We start from the raw sequence: 17,512 nt of genomic DNA on the forward strand, positions 1-17,512 counted from the left end.
TGTTATCAGCCCAGAGCTGATAAGGGTGTGTGGATGGGAAGGAGAATGTGTGTGTAAGGATACATTCTGATTCTCCCCTAATTTTGCAGAGGCTGCCAGAGTTACTCAAGCAGTCCACGTCTCATGAAATACTAACTTCTAAACACAAACTGAATAGGAAGGAATCACTAAATAATCCAAGGTATGGCAGTGGGAGACGGGAATGCCCAGACTCAGCAGGGTGGCCAGCCTGGGTTGTCAGACAGCAAAGGAAAGGGTATGGAATATCTCTGATTTGTGGAAAATGGGGAGCCACCAGAAGTTCTGTAGGAGAGGAGAAACCCATCAAGAACTGTGCTTCAAGGGGCACCTGGGTGGCTCAGTTGGTTAAACGTCCGGCTTCGGCTCAGGTCATGATCTCACGATTCGTGGGTTTGAGTCCCGTGTCGGGCTCTGTGCTGACAGCTCAGAGCCTGGAGCCTGCTTCGGATTCTGTGTCTTCCTCTCTCTCTGACCCTCCCCTGCTCATGCTGTCTCTCTAAAATAAATAAAGACAGTAAAAAAAAAAAAAGATAATAAATAAAAAATAAATAAATAAATAAAACAGAACTGGGCTTCAGGGTCACAAGGCTCAGCTCAGGGCAACAAAAGCCTGCCTGTTTCTCCCCAGTCATCCTGTGCTAGGTGGTGGGTCAGGGTTGGGGAGAGTCAGGTAGGCTGGGGATGGTAGGAGAGAGAAAGAGAACAGAGTTCTTATCTCCAGAGAACAAGCAATCCCCACAGTACGATCAGTATCAAGACAGAAAGAGGCTCCAGGAAGGCTTACTGGGGGAGGTGAGGCCTGAATAAAGGCTGGATGACAAATAGGAGTAAGCCAGATAAGGGGCAGGGGGTTGGGGGCGGGGAGTGCTACAAGGGCCTTTATAGCAACAAGAATAGCTTTGGAAAGGAGAGAGAACAAAAGTAGGTAGGGCCGGGGTGCTGAACACCTACCCTCTGACCTCCAGATCCACACTGCACATTTATTCACTCTGTCCCAGGAGGCTGACCTTTGTGGACTACAACAGTGATAGTCTTGACCCTGACTTCTGGTCAGGTTCAGCGTATGGGAGGCACTAGCAGGAGATGGGAGGAAACCAGGAGAGAGGTTGATGTATTGATCCATTGCCTCTCTTCTCTGGATCCTTCAGGCCCCAGAGGAGTGGGCAAGATGCCCACTATTACTAGTCTCAAAGTACTGCCTTAATGCTTTTTGGTTTCCCCAAATCCCACCCACCCTTTTGTAAAAGTCACTGTTTGAAATGCCTCCAAGTGTATATCGGTGTTCTACTACAATCATGACTGATGTGGTAGGCATGATGATCCCCTAAACTAGAGGAGGGGCAGGGACGCTACCCTATGGATGTGCAGCACTCCACAGTTAGTAAGGACTTACTCCCAGCTCACAACCATCCTGTGAGCATCAGGCAAGTCAAAGCTTTCAATCGTATCTCATAGATAGGATGGCAGAGGCCAAGAGGCACACCTGCAGCCTGATTTTTAATGCTAATCCAGTCTCTTTCTACCAACAAGACTCTAAGTAAGCCTAAAATGGAGATTCAAGAGGTCTTTTAGGCACGAATACACATACTTTCAGCAGGAATTGGTGATTCATTCAACAAACATTTATTGAGTCCAACAAGGGTTGCAGACCTGTATTAAAGGCTGATAAATGAAGAAGATTAGATATGGGGAGAAGGAGAATGAGTCAGAGGAGAAGCAGTGGCCATGTAGGGTGGTGGATGGAGAGCAGGATCAGGAGACCTGGCTCCGAGGTCAAGTCTGTGACTGTTTGCTGGCTCTGCTCTGGTTTTTAGACAAAATAGTCAAGTCAATGTCAGGTGAAATTGCAAAGTTGAAATCCCTTTAACAGCTCTAGACACTTTAACACATCAAAGATGCCTCACCACCCAGCCCTTGCTTATCTTGCCAGTCTCACTGCTGGAGCTCTGTGCCTACCACCGTGCTACCCTGGCATTGGGACTAGTACCTACAGTTCTGCATAAGCTGCACCTCCTCTTACCTGAAAAACTTCGCACTGGCTGTTCCCTATGGCTGAAAGTCTTTTCCCCACTCCTCAGCCCACTTTTTTTTTTTACCTGGAATATGTTCAATCTTCAAGATTCAATTCAGGCTCATGACTACATCCTCTGTAGTAACTAGCACAATACCAGGTACAGAGAAAGCCCCTAAATTTTTGGAATTAATGATTCAATCAATTTAGTAATAATAAAAAAATAGCTAGTGTATGGTGAGTATATTCTGTCTCCATGGGATAGTAACAGAAATATCAAACAAACTATCTGAATACTAGGAACTTGAACTTGGTTGTAGAGTGAGTGGATGGTTGGATGAGTGGGTGGTGGGTGGATGGATGGATGGATGGATGGATGGATGGATGGATTGGGAAAAGGTGAAGGAGAGGAGCTGGGTAGAGGGGGAATTAGATGGGTGAGTGACTTCATGAATGGATAGTCGGATGGATGCCATAGCTTGCATGAACTTGATCAAAAGGAAGTTGAGGGCCCAATGTCAAGATGGTGAGAAAAAGCAGAAATCGAACTAGTGAGTTTGGGACAGTGGAACTTGGTATTAAAAGAACACCAGGAATCCCACTAGCAAATGTAAGGTCTGCTTGTGGACTCATAACCATTAGCACAAAGCCCTCAGTGGATCAGAGTCTGCTGCTCCAGGGGTATCCCTCAGGATAATGCCAGCCATGAACGTCTGTTGACTGACTGACAGGGCCATACACGACGGAAGCCCATCGAGGTTAGGTCTAGATGTAGAAATCTTACCTTTGTGCTTCTGGGAGCTGACAAAAACCACCACGATTCCTGTGACGAGACAGAAAATGAAGCAGAAAGGAGATGAGGGAAGGGTACACGAGCTGCTGCTAAAACAAGGTAGAAATGCCTCCCCTGATATCCAGAGCTTCTACATGCAACTTCCATCCATGGAGCAACAGGTTCTAAATTAGCATCCCTCCCCTTGGATTCCTCAGCATGCAGCGGGCTTTCTTGAATCCCAAAGATCCCATGTTGCAATGCTCCTTGGGATCGCATGCTCCAACCACTTTAGTCCCTGTGGTCCTCCCCATATAGAGGCTATTTTTGGTGCGTGTCAAATCTGGGCCATCCAGACCTTCCAGAGGGCTGGAGAGAGCTGCTGCAGACCAGACCAATGCTGCTGAGCCCAGAATTGTTAGAGTGGGGCCAAGTGTGCTTTGGAGCCAAAGACGGAGCATCTAGGAGAGGCTGCTTTCTACAACAGCCTGCACTGAAAGGAGACTTTTTTTTAAATAAAGACATTTTTTTTTTAAGTTAAAGAGAGATGGAGACAATTCAGAGCTAGTGAAGAAAACAAAGAGAAGGTTCAGAAGTACCTTAGCAATGACCAAGTCTTTTCATATGGTTTCCATTTTGATCTCTGCAAGATCGTTCTAAGGAGGGAGTTCTCTGCTTTGGAACACAGTAGAATCACCTGGAGAGTTACTTAAAATCCTGATGCCTGAGTGAGATCCCAGAATACGTACTTAAGAATCTCAGGGATGGAGTGGTTCCAGACCACAGTTAATTCCAATGTCAGCCCAAGTTAGGGCAGGGATTCTGGGTACTACCCATTTGCCAAGGCTTAGGAGTCTCCAGAGGTGTCATAACCCATAGAGGTGAGTTTCAAAACCAGGTCTTCTGTTCACACTCAGACCCACTGCACTCCGGGTCCTCTGAGGTGTGGATCCCATGGCCACATGAGAAAAACAGTTACTAACGTACTGATAGCTTACTACACGCAAAATCCCTGGCAAGCACTTTATGTGTGTTAGCACATTTCAGCCGCACACAACACTCAGGCAGTTCCAGGTTTCCCTGCGATCTGATAGTTTGCTTTACACCACTTCTTTTTGTTTGTTTGTTTGTTTACTTTGGGGGAAGGTGGCAAAGAGAGAGAGAGAGGATCTTAGGCAGGCTCTGCACTGTCAACACAGAGCCAGCCCAATGTGGGGCTCGATCTCAGAAGCAACATCATGACCTGAGCTGAAATCAAGAGCTGGACGCTTGGGGCACCTGGGTGGTTCAGTCACTTAAGCACCCATTCTTGGTTTTGGCTCAGGTCATGATCTCATGGTTCATGAACTTGAGCCCCATGTCGAGCCCTTTCCTTCTCTCTCTGCCCACCTCTTAAAAAATAAATAAATAAACGTAAGAAAAAAGAGACAGATCTTAACTGACTGAGCCACCCATGGGCCCCTATACAACTTCACTTCTACTAAAGATCTACATTAATACCTGTTTTTGCTAACAGGAAGAAATTTAAAGAGGGTTTTTGCTGTTATGAAATGGTCATAGATTCTTGGCTTTATGTATTTTCAGCTTACATATGGAGAAACCTATACTGGAATTATCCCTAATTTACAAATCAATTAATTGAGGCACAGAGAGTTCAGGCCCTTGCCTAACATCACACAGAACTGCCATTTAAGGATCTCCTCTAGCCAGCAATCAGTGTCTCTCTTCCCCAGGACTTCGCCCTAGGCCCTCTTCTCATAATCTGCACTCCCAGAGACCTTATGTCTTCCATGGCCGTCATCTTCTTTCCAGGCATTCACAAATCGTTGTTCTTCAGCCCGTATTTCTCTCCTGTGTGCCCACCCTGTAAATCCAACCACCATTTGGACATATCCTTTGAAGGCCACAAAACAGGCGCAAAAATTTTATCACGTTCTCCAAATCCTTGTTCTCCACCTGCCACCACTCTGAGAACTGGCCTGCCAATCGCTTCTTGGTTCAAGTTAGAATTAATTGTCATCTTTCAGTCGATCAGTCCCTTCATTCCCCATAACCAACTAATAGGCTTTCCTCTTCACTCCTTCCTCTTGACCACTGTCCCACTCATGCGTCACCCCCGTACCACACACAGCAGTGCTGTCCACATGGCTACCTGGCCTTAGTCTCTCCTCACCCTCTCTAAGCTGACTCTGAAACACTATTCGGCTCATGAAACTCCTACATGTGTCTCCAATGTCTTCCAAAAGGACAACTATCCAAACCTCTCATTTGGTTTTCAAGGTAGGTTAAACCTTCCTGGATACAAAGAGCTCAAGTTCTTTGGCCAACGGCCAAGAAGAGACATTGGACAAGAAGAGTCTGGATATAAGAGGGACTCTGGTGGAAGTGGAAATACTACCCACTTCCCATCTGCACTAGCCACCTTCTCCATGGAACAGGAGCAACAGCTCCCATGAAGCCCATATACTTAAAGATTGAGAAGCCAGCCTCATTTTCCACCCCCGATCCCTCCACTCACACCACACGGATGCTCCTTGTTTTCTATTTGTGTCATACTGTTTCCCAGCATGACACTTTGATGTCTGCTATTCCTCTGACTTAGAATGCCTTTCCTCTCTTCCCTTCCTGGGACACTTACTCAAGCTTCTCCCTCTGATTCCAGAAACACCTGCTGCTGCCCTGCACTGCGTCACCTGGCGCTCTGCCACTCATCTGTCTCCTGCATCTCCCATGAGACTGACTTTGCATCCGGTACCACAACAGCTCCCTACCCCGGGCCTGGCACATAGCAGATGCTAGATGTTCTGAAATGTTTGCCTAATGAATATTTTTGGATAAAGGAATAATTATTTCACCACAGAAAAATCACTGTTGATTATGAAGAAGGTTCTCAGGAACGTTTAACTGTCATCTTTTAAAATATTCTCCAGGTTTCCCTAATTAAATCAGTTATTCCGGAGTTATTCCAAAAGTCCTACTGGAATCTCTGAAATTTGGGCTGTGGCATCACACACAAGTCTGCGCAGAACATGTAACTCTTCCGTCCGCTCATCTCCGGTGGAGCTTCTGGGAGAACACGTGCCTACAGCTTTGACTTGATATTTTTAAGAACTGTCCTTGAATATCAGAACAAAGCCTCAGGAATGATCCATTATTATACACAATAAGCCATAAAAATAATCATAACAGGGGCGCCTGGGTGGCTCAGTCGGTTAAGCCTCCGACTTCAGCTCAGGTCAGATCTCATGTTCGTGAGTTCGAGCCCCACGTCAGGCTCTGTGCTGACAGCTAGCTCAGAGCCTGGAGCCTGCTTCCGATTCTGTGTCTCCTTCTCTCTCTCTGCCCCTCCCCCTCTCATGCTCTGTCTCTCTCTGTATCAAAAATAAATAAAACATTAAAAAAAAATTTTTAATTTAAAAAAAATAATCATAACAAAAATAGGCAATGTGAAAGTCTTTAAATTTTCTGGTTGCTCTCAAACACTGTGAAAGTCATGCAATGGGGAAGATGAACTTTCTTCAATCAACACATTAACTGTTCATTTGACTTTTTTCATTTTTTTAGTGCTTTTCTTCTACAATGTTTTTGCCTATTTCATCAACATTAAGATATTTGATCTAGGGGTAGCTGGGTAACTCAGTCAGTTAAGCATCCAACTCTTGATTTTGGCCCAAGTTATGATCTCACAGTTCACAGGATCGAGGCCCACATCAGGCTCTGTGCTGACAGCATGGAGTCTGTTTGGTATATTCTCTCTCCCTCTCTCTCTCTCTGCCCTCCCCCCTTGTGTGTCAAAATAAATACACTCTATTAAAAGAAAAGATATCTGGGGGTACCTGGGTGGCTCAGTCCATTAAGTGTCTGACTTCAGCCCAGGTCATGATCTCACAGTTCATGGGCTCAAGCCCTGCATCGGACTCTGTGCTGACAGCTCAGGGCCTGGCGCCTGCTTCAGATTCTGTGTCTCCCTGTCTCTCTACCCCCTCATACTCTGTCTCTCTGCCTCTCCCAAAAATAAATATTAAAAAAAAAGAAGAAAATAAAGTTTTTTAAAAGAAAAAAGATACCTGCACTATCACTAGACCTACAGTCTTCTGCCTGCTGCCCATTGCCAAAAGCCCCCTGAGATGGTTGATACTTGGAAGCCAACAGGCTAAGACAATGCAAACATTCATCTCCCTGGAGTCTCTTCCGGCCGCTCCTGCACCATACAGAGCACCGGGAAGCCTCACAACTTGACTGTGATGCTTTATTTCGGCATTTAAATCCATCTGCACTTGTCGTTTCTTGGTGTAGGAGACACCAATAAAGAGAGACACTCTCTCCCTCTCTGTCTCTGCCCCTCCCCCCCTCGTGCTGTCTGTCTCTCTCAAAAATAAATAAACTTAAACAAATTAAAAAAAAATAAAGACTACTTAAAAAAAACTTCAGTTTAATAGAAAACCTGAAATAATGAAAATCTTCCCCCAAAGCACGACGGTGATAATGATGACGGTGACGGGCTTATGTGTAAGGCAGTCTTGGCAGCAACAGCCCTGTACAAAGCACCGTGCAAAACAGCATGTATTAGGAACCCAGGAAGCCTGTGTTATTATACCCATTTCACACATCAAGAAATAGAGGCTCAGAGCGGCAAAGCACAAGTACGAAGGGCTGGGGTTTGGATTCGCGTCTTTCCGTGTTATGCTTCCTCAGAGATTTATGAATATTTGATACCATGTCTATAACTAGATCATGTATTCAGGACACGAGATTTTGTGAACGTTCATTTAAATAGGATTTCTTTCTTCACCTTGCTGATTCCTTAGATAGCTTCTTCCCATCTGGAACCACAGAACAGGAGGAGGAGGAGGCGTACTATAGAGGGAGGATACATATGTGTAGGATTTGTGATATATATGAATGCATATATTACATAAAGCACTGAACTCCTCATCCAATCACAAATTCCTCCTCCCACTCAGGGTGATTTTCCACATCCGTTGTGTCAGTGAACTCTAAAAGCTTATAAGGTAGGTTGTAGCACCTCTGCCTTCCAGATAAGGAAACTCAGCCCAGTGGGATCAAATGACACAACCATCTCTGGTGATGGCACTGGGTGGCCAGAGTCCCCCCACCCCCGATTCCAGAGAGTACACGCTATGCCTTTCACTGCATAGCCATGACCTCCACACGCCCTCAGCCTGGTGCCACCTAATGAGATGTGTCTTCAACAGGAAAAGAGAAGTCTTCGTGCATATTCCAGATGCCTCCTCTACACACACTTGGGGTAGAAACAGACGGTGTCGCTCCACAGAGGCAGGGATATTTCAGGATAGGGATGAACCAGAGGGAGTGTTGCTGCTGGCTGATGAGCTGAACGCTGAGCCTAAGGAAGGGAAGGCTTACACCTAAACAGCGACTGTGTTTGGACTCAAAGAAAGGTCTACTTTTTGTTTATACCGTATTAACCTGCTAAATGTGCAGTCAGCTGAGTCCAAAAGTTTTTTCACAGCAAGTACAGCTGAGGCCATTCTTCTCACTCATGTGTTTGACCTCAAGCAGTGGAGTTTGGGATCTGACATGTGCATGGACCCACTTCTATGCTGCCCGGTCTCCTGGCCTCTCTTTCAACACCTCAAATTCCTCATCTCCCTGCCTCCTCTTAATTGCCACCTCAGGGAGGCCTTGAAAAGAGTGGAGGAAAACCAAATGGACTCACAGTACCCGGTCATCCTTCAGGAGGTCCACGCAGGGATGCAGGCCACGTCAGGCCCCGCCCCTTTGGACTTCTTGCAAGGTCTCTAAATAGACCGCTCTTCCGTGCCGCTTCGCTGTTCCCTTTGCCTTGAAAGCCTCCCTTCCCTCCTCAGCCTGCAATTGCCCTCTCAAAAGTCAACTCAGCTTTCATGGGATCCCACCCCAAAACTAGCGCACAGCTTCCTCTTGCCCACACAGCACTTAGCGCATTCCACTGAAATCACTGCTTCCCATCCCCCTCATGAGGCTGGCCATTTGCCAGACCAGAGATTTACATCTTTTTGTTTTTGTGTCCCAAGTGCCTACTGTGCATGCATGGGGCCTCTCACACATTGGACAACATCACAAGTCTACAGAATTGGGGCACCTGCTGGCTCTGTTGGAAAAGCTAGTGGCTTTTGATCTCGGGGTTGTGAGTTTGAGCCCCATGTGGGGTGTAGAGACTGCTGAAATAAATAAAACTGAAAAAAAAATAAGTGTGCAGAATAAATGAGTGTGGCCCACACTTCAATTCAATACCTCAGTGAAGCATCTACTTAGAAGAATTATTGCTTGTAATCAGTGCCAAAACTTGCAGAAAACTTCAAATCACATACCTCCTGAGATCCTCAGAACACCTCTAAGATCTGGATCTCATCGTGACCTGTCTCAGATGGGGAAACCGAGGCTCAGAGACTGACAATGGCCCAAAGTCACACTGCAAGAAGCAGGACTGGGACCTGGGTGGGCCTTCGGGTCCTTCCCTCTCCCGCACACTGCTGGCCCTCCAGGGACAATCACCCGTGCTATGTCTGATTTTTCATGTGTCACCATGCACACCACAAGGCCAAGTCTAGATAACATGCACAGTGTACTCTTACTAGAGCAGCTCTGGCCGCCTGCTGCTATTTCTGGTTTGCTGTCACCAGTAAACTCCTTTCCTGGACTGCGGTCGGTTCCTTTCATACACTGGGACTCTCTGGGCACCTGCTGTCCTTCCACCCAAGCTCAGAGCCAGTCCTGGGGAGGAGGAACAAAGATCTACCTGCTAGAGAAGGAAGATCCCAATTCAGAAAAACCCCTTCCCACCCACCCCCAGTTGTAGGAGCCTCCCCAGTCTTAGGCTGCCTCCCAAGGAAGTGGCTCTGGCCCACATTTACCCTGCCCAGGAGGCGGCCCTGGCATTGTGTTAGCGGACACTAAAATCCTACTCGGAATGCACTAGGAACCTTGGTCTCTAGAGGAGCCTTGCTGGCCATTATGAACCAAAGTGAAGAGCATCGCTAACCCCCGCATCAGTCATCTGTACCCATTGGGTTTGCTTAAAGAAGTGCCTACCAGCAGCCACTTCCAAGTTCACTTACAAGTGCCACTTCCAACATCGGAGTTCTTAGAAAGAGTGATCTTTCCAGGCTCCCCACTGCCTGGTATCAGAGCTTCACATCCTCACTCCGCTTTCCTTTGCTCCTAAAACGTGTGTGTAGCCATGAGGTCCCAGCTAGCAACCTGAGGAGGGGTCTCAGACCCTCTGTGAGCTGCTGCCCCGGGGAAAAGACACACAGGGCTGGCGATAAATTGGGAAAGGAAGATGTGTATAGATTTCAAAATGGCTGTTTCTAGCATCACTTCCATTTTGACATCGCAGACAGGATTTGGTGACTCTTACTCACAACTGCATCACTGATGGCAGAGAGAGATTGCGTCCTTACCTTGACTGGCCCTCATGATTCTGTTGCCAAGGTCAGTGGGTCATGCTGGGTCTAAAACACAGATTCGGAGAAGACTATTCTTCGACCTCCATGACGATGCCCTCTTCCTCTCAGCAGCTGCTTCCAAACCTCCACCTCCTTCTCAAACCCACCGTAAACTGGCTCAGTCAACCCCGGCAAGAGGGTCTTGGGTCCTGCACGCTGGCTTCTAACCACACTCTGGTGCTGCCTCTCTTCCCCCACCTGAGCCCCAGGGGCCCACTCTGTCCGCAGGCTCCTGTCCCTGCAATATCTTTAGTCCCCTGCTTTGCACCAGCTCCACCGTGCTCACACCTGTCACACTGCAAGGTAAGGAACACAAGCCCCTTCCATCCCAGTTCCCCTCCAGCTACTGCCTTAGCTGGCACTGCACCGGGCTCCGGCCTCTTCCTCTGTGGCCCAGCACAGCCCACGCTGGCCTCAGGCCCATTCTGCTACTGGAACAGTCTCCTCAAGGTCACCATGCTCTTTTGTTGGCCAAACCCAGTGTTTGGTCTGAGTGCCCCTTCCCCCCAACTCCTACCCTGCCCCCCACCACTGCCCACTCCATCGCCCTCCCTAACACTTCAGCCCCAATGCCAGTGCTCCCACGGGTTCCCAGCCTCAGCGGCATCCCTGCCACCTCCACCCTCACCCCACCCCCAGCCTCCCACCCCCAGGCAAAACCAGCGTGTCCTCTTTATCAACAGATCTGCCCAAGGAAAGATACGGTAGAATCTGAAAGGGTCTCAAGTACAGTCACGTGAGCTGAACGGTTAGCAGGTCTGAGCTAACCCGTCCTCCAGCGTTCATCTCTGCTTACCGGTGATAGAGAAATCTCCCAAGTCTACTGCTAAGAAACCATCAGCCTCTGCAGTTACGGTTCTCCAAGTTCCAGGAATGACTTAGTCCCCTTTAGACAGACACAATTCTTTAGATATCTTAAAGCTCCAGCTAGCCTTGCTCAGCCCAGACGTCCCCACCCCATTTTGGCTTTGCAGATCTCTGGCCCCATCTCTGCTTCGCTAGTGTTAGCTGGCCCCTTGGGCTCCCTCATTTGCCAGCAGCAAACACACTGACACGCTGTTGTTCTGGGTGTCTCCAACAAGGATCCTGTGACTGGCGTGAGATCGCCCCCCAAGTTTACGCCTACGAACTCCCTGTTCCCCCGTTACCCCTGCCCAGCCCCTCCGCCAGCTCTCCTCTAAGGTCTCCTGAACTCCCTTCCTGCAGCCCTAGCCCCATCCTGCGTGCACACAGAACCAATGGGTACCCTCCTGGGGTCTCTCCCACAACCATAAACTTACCATTCCCGAGCACTGATTATTCTTGACATCCTATTAGAGCCATTTTGGGCTTACAGTCATATTTATTTTCATTTTTAAACAATGTTAAAAAGGCAATTATAACTGCCTGCTGCCTACACAAACACCGGGCGGGCGCTATTATATCAAGAAGTTGGTAAATGTTTTACTTGCTAGTTTCCATCTGCCGTGGGGAGAGAGCTTACCATTTGCCAGATGCTCAGAGGCTGCCTAGAGAAAGTATCTGTAATGTGCATCATTTGCAGGGGGTGAGGTGGGGCAGCAGGGTTGCAGAAAATATACGGTCTTAGGATTGCAGAATGTTGTGTATCTACTTTTTCAGTTTATTTTGAGACAGAGAGGAGTGGGAGAGAGGGGCAGATTGAGAGGGAGAGGGAGGATCCCAAGCAGGCTCCACACTGTCAGGACAGAGCCTGATGCGGGCTCGAACTCATGAAAAGGCGAGATCATGACCTGAGCCAAAATCAAGACACTCAACAGACTGAGCCACCCACGTGTGCCCCCATCCTTTTTCTTTTTTTTAATATAAAAAGGAAGGCATGTCGTGCAAAAAGCATGGAAAGAATTTGGATTCATCTTAGACAGAATTGGACTCTAGTCCCGACAGTGCCACTTACTAGCTTTGTACTCTCTGGGACTCAGTTTCTTCATCTATAAAATAGGCACAAATGGCAGCAAGACTACCTGTCTTTCTGAGAATGTTGGGATAACAGATCTGAGAGCCCTTGGTGAGCCATAAACTGTTACTCAAATGGGCAACACAGTAGTTTGCGCGGGCAGCATTGATGTTTTGTGCTAGAAAGAAAACTGGCGGCTGCAATGAATCGAGCAGCCCACTTTTGCCTTGACCCATCTGGGTCACTTTCCACATAAGATGCCTACATGACTTCACAGGATTCTTTGGGAGTTAGAGGTAAAGGAAATGGTGCATAGCTTCAAAAGTCAAGAATGTGGGCAAGTCTTGAGGCACTCAATAGCATTAACCCTTTTTGCAGAAGGGTTATCCCCACCTCCTCCCCCATGGTAATATCCAGAGGAAGATTCACTGACAAGGAAAAAAGAACTTCACTATCTACCCACAACATGAGCCACCGGCCATTCCCCGCCCATTCTTGTCCTCCAGGTCTGGTAGCTAAAGAGGTCTCAGACGGGGATGACCTTGGGCTGATCACTTCAGTCCCCTGTCCTCTCTCCCTCCTCCTCTCTTAACTGGGCACATGGAGAGAGCCCTTGCCACTGGGTTACCTGTGTGAGCATCAAGGTCATATATTTGAAAGACTCAGGTAAACATTTAACTGTTTACCACGCTGTCCACATGTTAATGATCAGCATTGTTTACGGTAAGTACATGAGATACATATGAAGGAAACCTAATGACAGTCCATTTCGCAGCCCAACTAGGCAGAAGTTTCTTTAAAAAGAATCTGGTTTAGTGAAGTCTCCTAATTAATGGAGCCTCAGGGAGAGAGTGTAAATCAGGATCAAAAGCACAGTCGCTTTGGAATTTTTAGGTTTAAAGCCCGACTGTGTGACTAAAGGTGACAATTTGCATAATCTTAGGCAATTTATTTCATCTTTCTGAGCCTCCAGTTTTTCCTCTGTAAAAAGAGAATAATAATAGCACTTACCTCACAGCGTTGTTATGTTGAACATTCAAGGTAATGCACTTAGGACAATTCACACAATGGCTGTTTACAAGGGCTAACAATGTCAGTTTCAGTAGGTAGGTGTACCAGAGAAAGGAAGACAAAAGGCAGTGGAATGTATTAACTGGTAAATAATTTATATTTTGCTCCATACCACAGGTCATTCTCCTCTTAGGAAATACACAAAAAGTATACATATTGGCAAGAACTTGACCCTGAAAGATGAGAATTGTATTGCTAATGATGTTGGAGAGATGGGGAGGTGACTGTTTTCCTTGTTACATGTTTTCCTTGTATATATCTCTTGTTATAATGTTGCTTGCACTAAAGATACAGTTTTATTGTATTTGGGGGGCAGTGTATAAAGAAAAAACAAACGTTGCCCTGAAGGGGAGTAGCAGCTAGCTCTGAAGATGCCTTCAAGACCAAGTCTCAGGCAGGTGGAGACGGAAGTCTGCAGCCTGCAGGAAGAAAGGTGAGAAAGGTGTTAAAATGATTCCCCCTAAATTTGAAATAAAATCCATGTCCTTTCCTGGAGCCCAGAAGTACCTCCCTGAATATAGGACGTTTTTAAGGTCAAATTGGCTTTCCCCACACTTGCATCTCCTCCAGCATTGGGCTAGCCACCTTCTTCTGCCTCTCACACCCCCAGGCTCCTTTCACCAGAGCCAGATACTTGCCTGTTTGCAAGTGAGGTCTCTGGTCAATGTTATCTCTTCCCAGGGACCAGCCCAAATCATTCCAGTCCATTATCCTTTTTCTGTCCTTTTCTTCAAATACTTACACACTATCTACAATCACCTCATTTGTTTACATGTTTATTGTGTGCCTTTCTTTCTCTGGAACATAAACACCATAAGATCAGGAACCTTATCTGTCTTACTTGGGGCACAAGATCTCCAGCAACGGGGCAGGGTCAAGGCACTCAAGTAACAAAACTGAGGATTGCTGGAGGGGAGATTGGTGGAAGAAGGCATTAAATGGATGCTGGGTATTAAGGAGGGCATTTGGTGAGATGGGCACTGAGTGTTGTATGGAAATGATGAATCCCTGGGTTCTGTGTAACCAGTACTACACTGTATGTTAACTAATTTGAATTTAAGTAAATATTTTCTAAAAAGATAGAGGAACAAATGAATACATGCCAATTGGTAATGAGGAGGGGGTTAGTAAGGGGCAGTCGGCTGTGCCCCACCTCCCATCTGACCGATTTGTGCACACACACATACCTGGGCAGGGTTTCAGGCATTTTGGCCAAAAGCAGACAGCAGCCAAGGCCAAGGAATAGGTAATAATTGGCACACGAGATGCCCGCCATTGCAGAAATGTGTAAATTTGACTCCAGCAACATCAGCCTTGTGCATCTTTAGGCATAAACCTGTTGGGTAAACATGGTCAATTACATGACTGGGCTTTTGTGCAGCCATGAATATAAGGCCAAATAGTCCGCGTCCTTCCCTGAATAAAAAACAAAAGACAATGGGACGCCTGGGTGGCTCAGTCGGTTGGGCTTCTAACTTTGGCTCAGGTCATGATCTTGCGGTTTGTGGTTCAAGCCCCACATCAGGGTCAGTGCTGACAGCCTGGAGCCTAGAGCCTGGAGCCTGGAGCCTGGAGCCTGGAGCCTGCTTCGGATTGTGTCTCCTGTCTCTCTGCTCCTCCCCTGTTCATATGTCTCTCTCAAAAAATAAATAAACATTAAAAAAGAAAAGACAAAATCTAGCTCAAGTGAAGCACATTCTTGGGGAAAAGCACAGCCCACATTTCCTGGGCCAGGTCCTGCAACAGGATGGACAAGCTCCAGGGCTTGGATCTCCCAGCAGAGAATGACTACAGTGGGAAAAACAAAGGAGGAAAGAGTAACGAAACAACACACAGTTCTCAGTTTCCCTCCTCTGAGTTAGCCCCAAGGAGGCTAAAGTGAAGCCCCGCCTTCTGTTCCCGCGGAGGTGAAAGTGCAACAGGCAAATCCACCGCAGAAGAGCCCTCGCCAGCCAGGCTCTCACCACAGAGATGCCCAGTGAGGTCTGACATCTCTCCGTCCTGTCTATGGCTCTGCAAACAGAGGCAGGCCTGGGGGCAGGTGGACAAACTGCTCTTTCTGATTACAGAAAGTAGGACAAGATCTGGAGCCACTCAGTTCCTCAAGAACAGCTACTTCTTCTGACCACAACTTGGGCAGTTCTAGAGACCATCTGGAAGCAGGTGAAGGCAGGCCTCTGAGCTCCAGAAGATATTCTAGTGCCTCCTTTGAACAATGTGTCTGTTCCAGGAGAGGTTGTACCTAGGGCCTGAGGACTGTTTTATAATAAAAGAAAGGGAAAGAAAGAAAGAGAAAGAGAGAGAGAGAGAGAGAGAGAGAGAGAGGAAAGGAAGGAAAGAAGGATGGAAGAAGGAAGGAAAGGAGGAAAGAAGGAAAGAGAAAGAAAGAAAAAGAAAGAAAGAGAGAAAGGAAGGAAGGAAAAGAAAAAAGAAAAGAAAAGGGAGGAGGGCGGAGGGAGGCCGGAGGGAGGGAGGGAGGGAAATGCACCCACAGCCCATCACGTTAGGAATGTCCCTGTTTTTTTTTATGCACCTGGGGTGCACCTCCATGCAGTGGTTTGTGGAAATTGCCAGAGCTTCAGGGTCCATGTTTCTGGCTTCAGTCCTGTACCATGTACCACTTTCCCTAAGCAACTCGTTGTCCCCTCTCCGTGCCTCAGTTTCCTTATCTTTGATTTGAAGAACAGGATGACAGGAGTGTCTTTCAAACTAGTAGTTTTGACCTATTCAGAGGTAAAAAAAAAAAAAATCAATAAAGGGGATTGCAATCAACATATTTTAAAAAGTGAAACAGAAGAGTTTAGAATATAAACTACCTGGGTGCCCTGAAGTTAATAGTAAGTATTACCTTGTGAAAATTTGATTTCAAATAAACACATGTGTACTGAAATCAATAAAAATATATTTCTCATTGTGGGTTACTGCTTTTTTTTTTTAAGTTCAAAACATTACGTGGAGTTTTCAAGGCAAGTAGCAGAGATAGCCCAACAGGTAAGTAACAGCTACTCCCTGCCTCATTGACAATTTCCCATTGTTTGCTGAGAGCTGGCTCAGTGAACACAGGTTTCGGCTCATGAATATATATATTCAAAGAGAATAGATCCAGAGTGAAAGAGGGCCTACACCATGACCCCTCCTCCCCAAAGGCCACGACTTTCCTGACCTCTAACCTCATCCATTAGCTTTGCTGCTTTTCTGAATTCTGTCTAAACGGAATGACGGTGTGAACCCTACCTCTGGACACAGTGGCCTAGAAAAGGAGACGTTCAGTGCTGTGTTTATGGTCCAGCATGACATCGGCCAGAAAGCATTGCGTCAAAATAATAATATTATAATTATTACACGTTATGTACCAAGCTCCGTGCTACGGGAGTTCATTTTCACAAGGTGAATGTGATTCAGGGTAGAAGTCATTATCCTCATTTTTCAGGCAAGGAAACGGAGGCAGTGGAGAAGTTGTGACAGGGCACTCCAAGGTCACAGGTCCTGTGAATGGCCCAGGCGGGTCTGGAATCCTTATCTGTCCACCTCCAGAGTCCTTTCCATCAGGGGGCGAGATCTCCGCAACAAAGTAACTGAAATAGCAGTCGGTTGCCTGTTTGCTGAACCAGTCTGCATGTACAACCTTGTCAGGCGTTCACCCAGGATTGAGCTGGTTTATATTTCTCAGGAAGCGCTCAAACTACCCTTGGTGAACCTAGAATGTTCCAGAAGGCCTGAATTACACTGAGAGGTCTAATTTATGGGGACGTTCTTACAACACAAAATTTCTTCCATAATGTTTGGTCTTTTGGGATTTCCCCCTAATTGCCAACGATCAGACAGAAAATTCCATCTCCCTCTCCCTGGTTCCTTCAGTGTATGCAGTGTTTTCCCCGGACCTTACCTATCCATATCTCCTTGGGCTCCCTCGGCAACTTCTGGCTATCCAGAGAAATTTAAGATTTCTCGTTTTTGTTTTTCTATTGAGTATAACGACATTTCATAACTTGATTGCTGAAGCCACATCACACCAATGATGTTGGCCAGTAATTTGTTCAGCGTACCCAAGAATAGAAGATAAAGGGGTCCCTGTATCAGTTTTCTCCATATTAGAAATTTTAGAGCTTTTACAGTCACCATCCAGATTATAACATACCTACTACACCAGAGTTCCAAGGAAATTAGTCAGGCCTTAAATTAAACTTTAACCTTGTTTCAAATTAAAAATACAATTTACCACATTAGTTTCATACGTTTCTATTTCCTGG

At 46.7% G+C, this 17,512-nt stretch overlaps 1 long non-coding RNA gene across 1 annotated transcript in view; it reads right to left on the minus strand.

Moving 5' to 3' along the window:
* Positions 1-13,340: 13,340 nt before the first annotated feature.
* LOC115276763 overlaps positions 13,341-17,512 on the minus strand; it is a 29,916-nt gene continuing 25,744 nt past the window's right edge. The window contains exons 2-4 of the long non-coding RNA XR_003902080.1: positions 15,796-15,985; positions 14,450-14,598; positions 13,341-13,681 (exon numbers count right to left, since the gene is read on the minus strand). This is a non-coding gene — a long non-coding RNA (uncharacterized LOC115276763). The remainder of the gene's footprint in view (positions 13,682-14,449; positions 14,599-15,795; positions 15,986-17,512) is intronic.

This window comes from Suricata suricatta, chromosome 13 (genome assembly GCF_006229205.1).
Source record: "Suricata suricatta isolate VVHF042 chromosome 13, meerkat_22Aug2017_6uvM2_HiC, whole genome shotgun sequence".
In the NCBI taxonomy this organism is placed as follows: Eukaryota; Metazoa; Chordata; class Mammalia; order Carnivora; family Herpestidae; genus Suricata; species Suricata suricatta.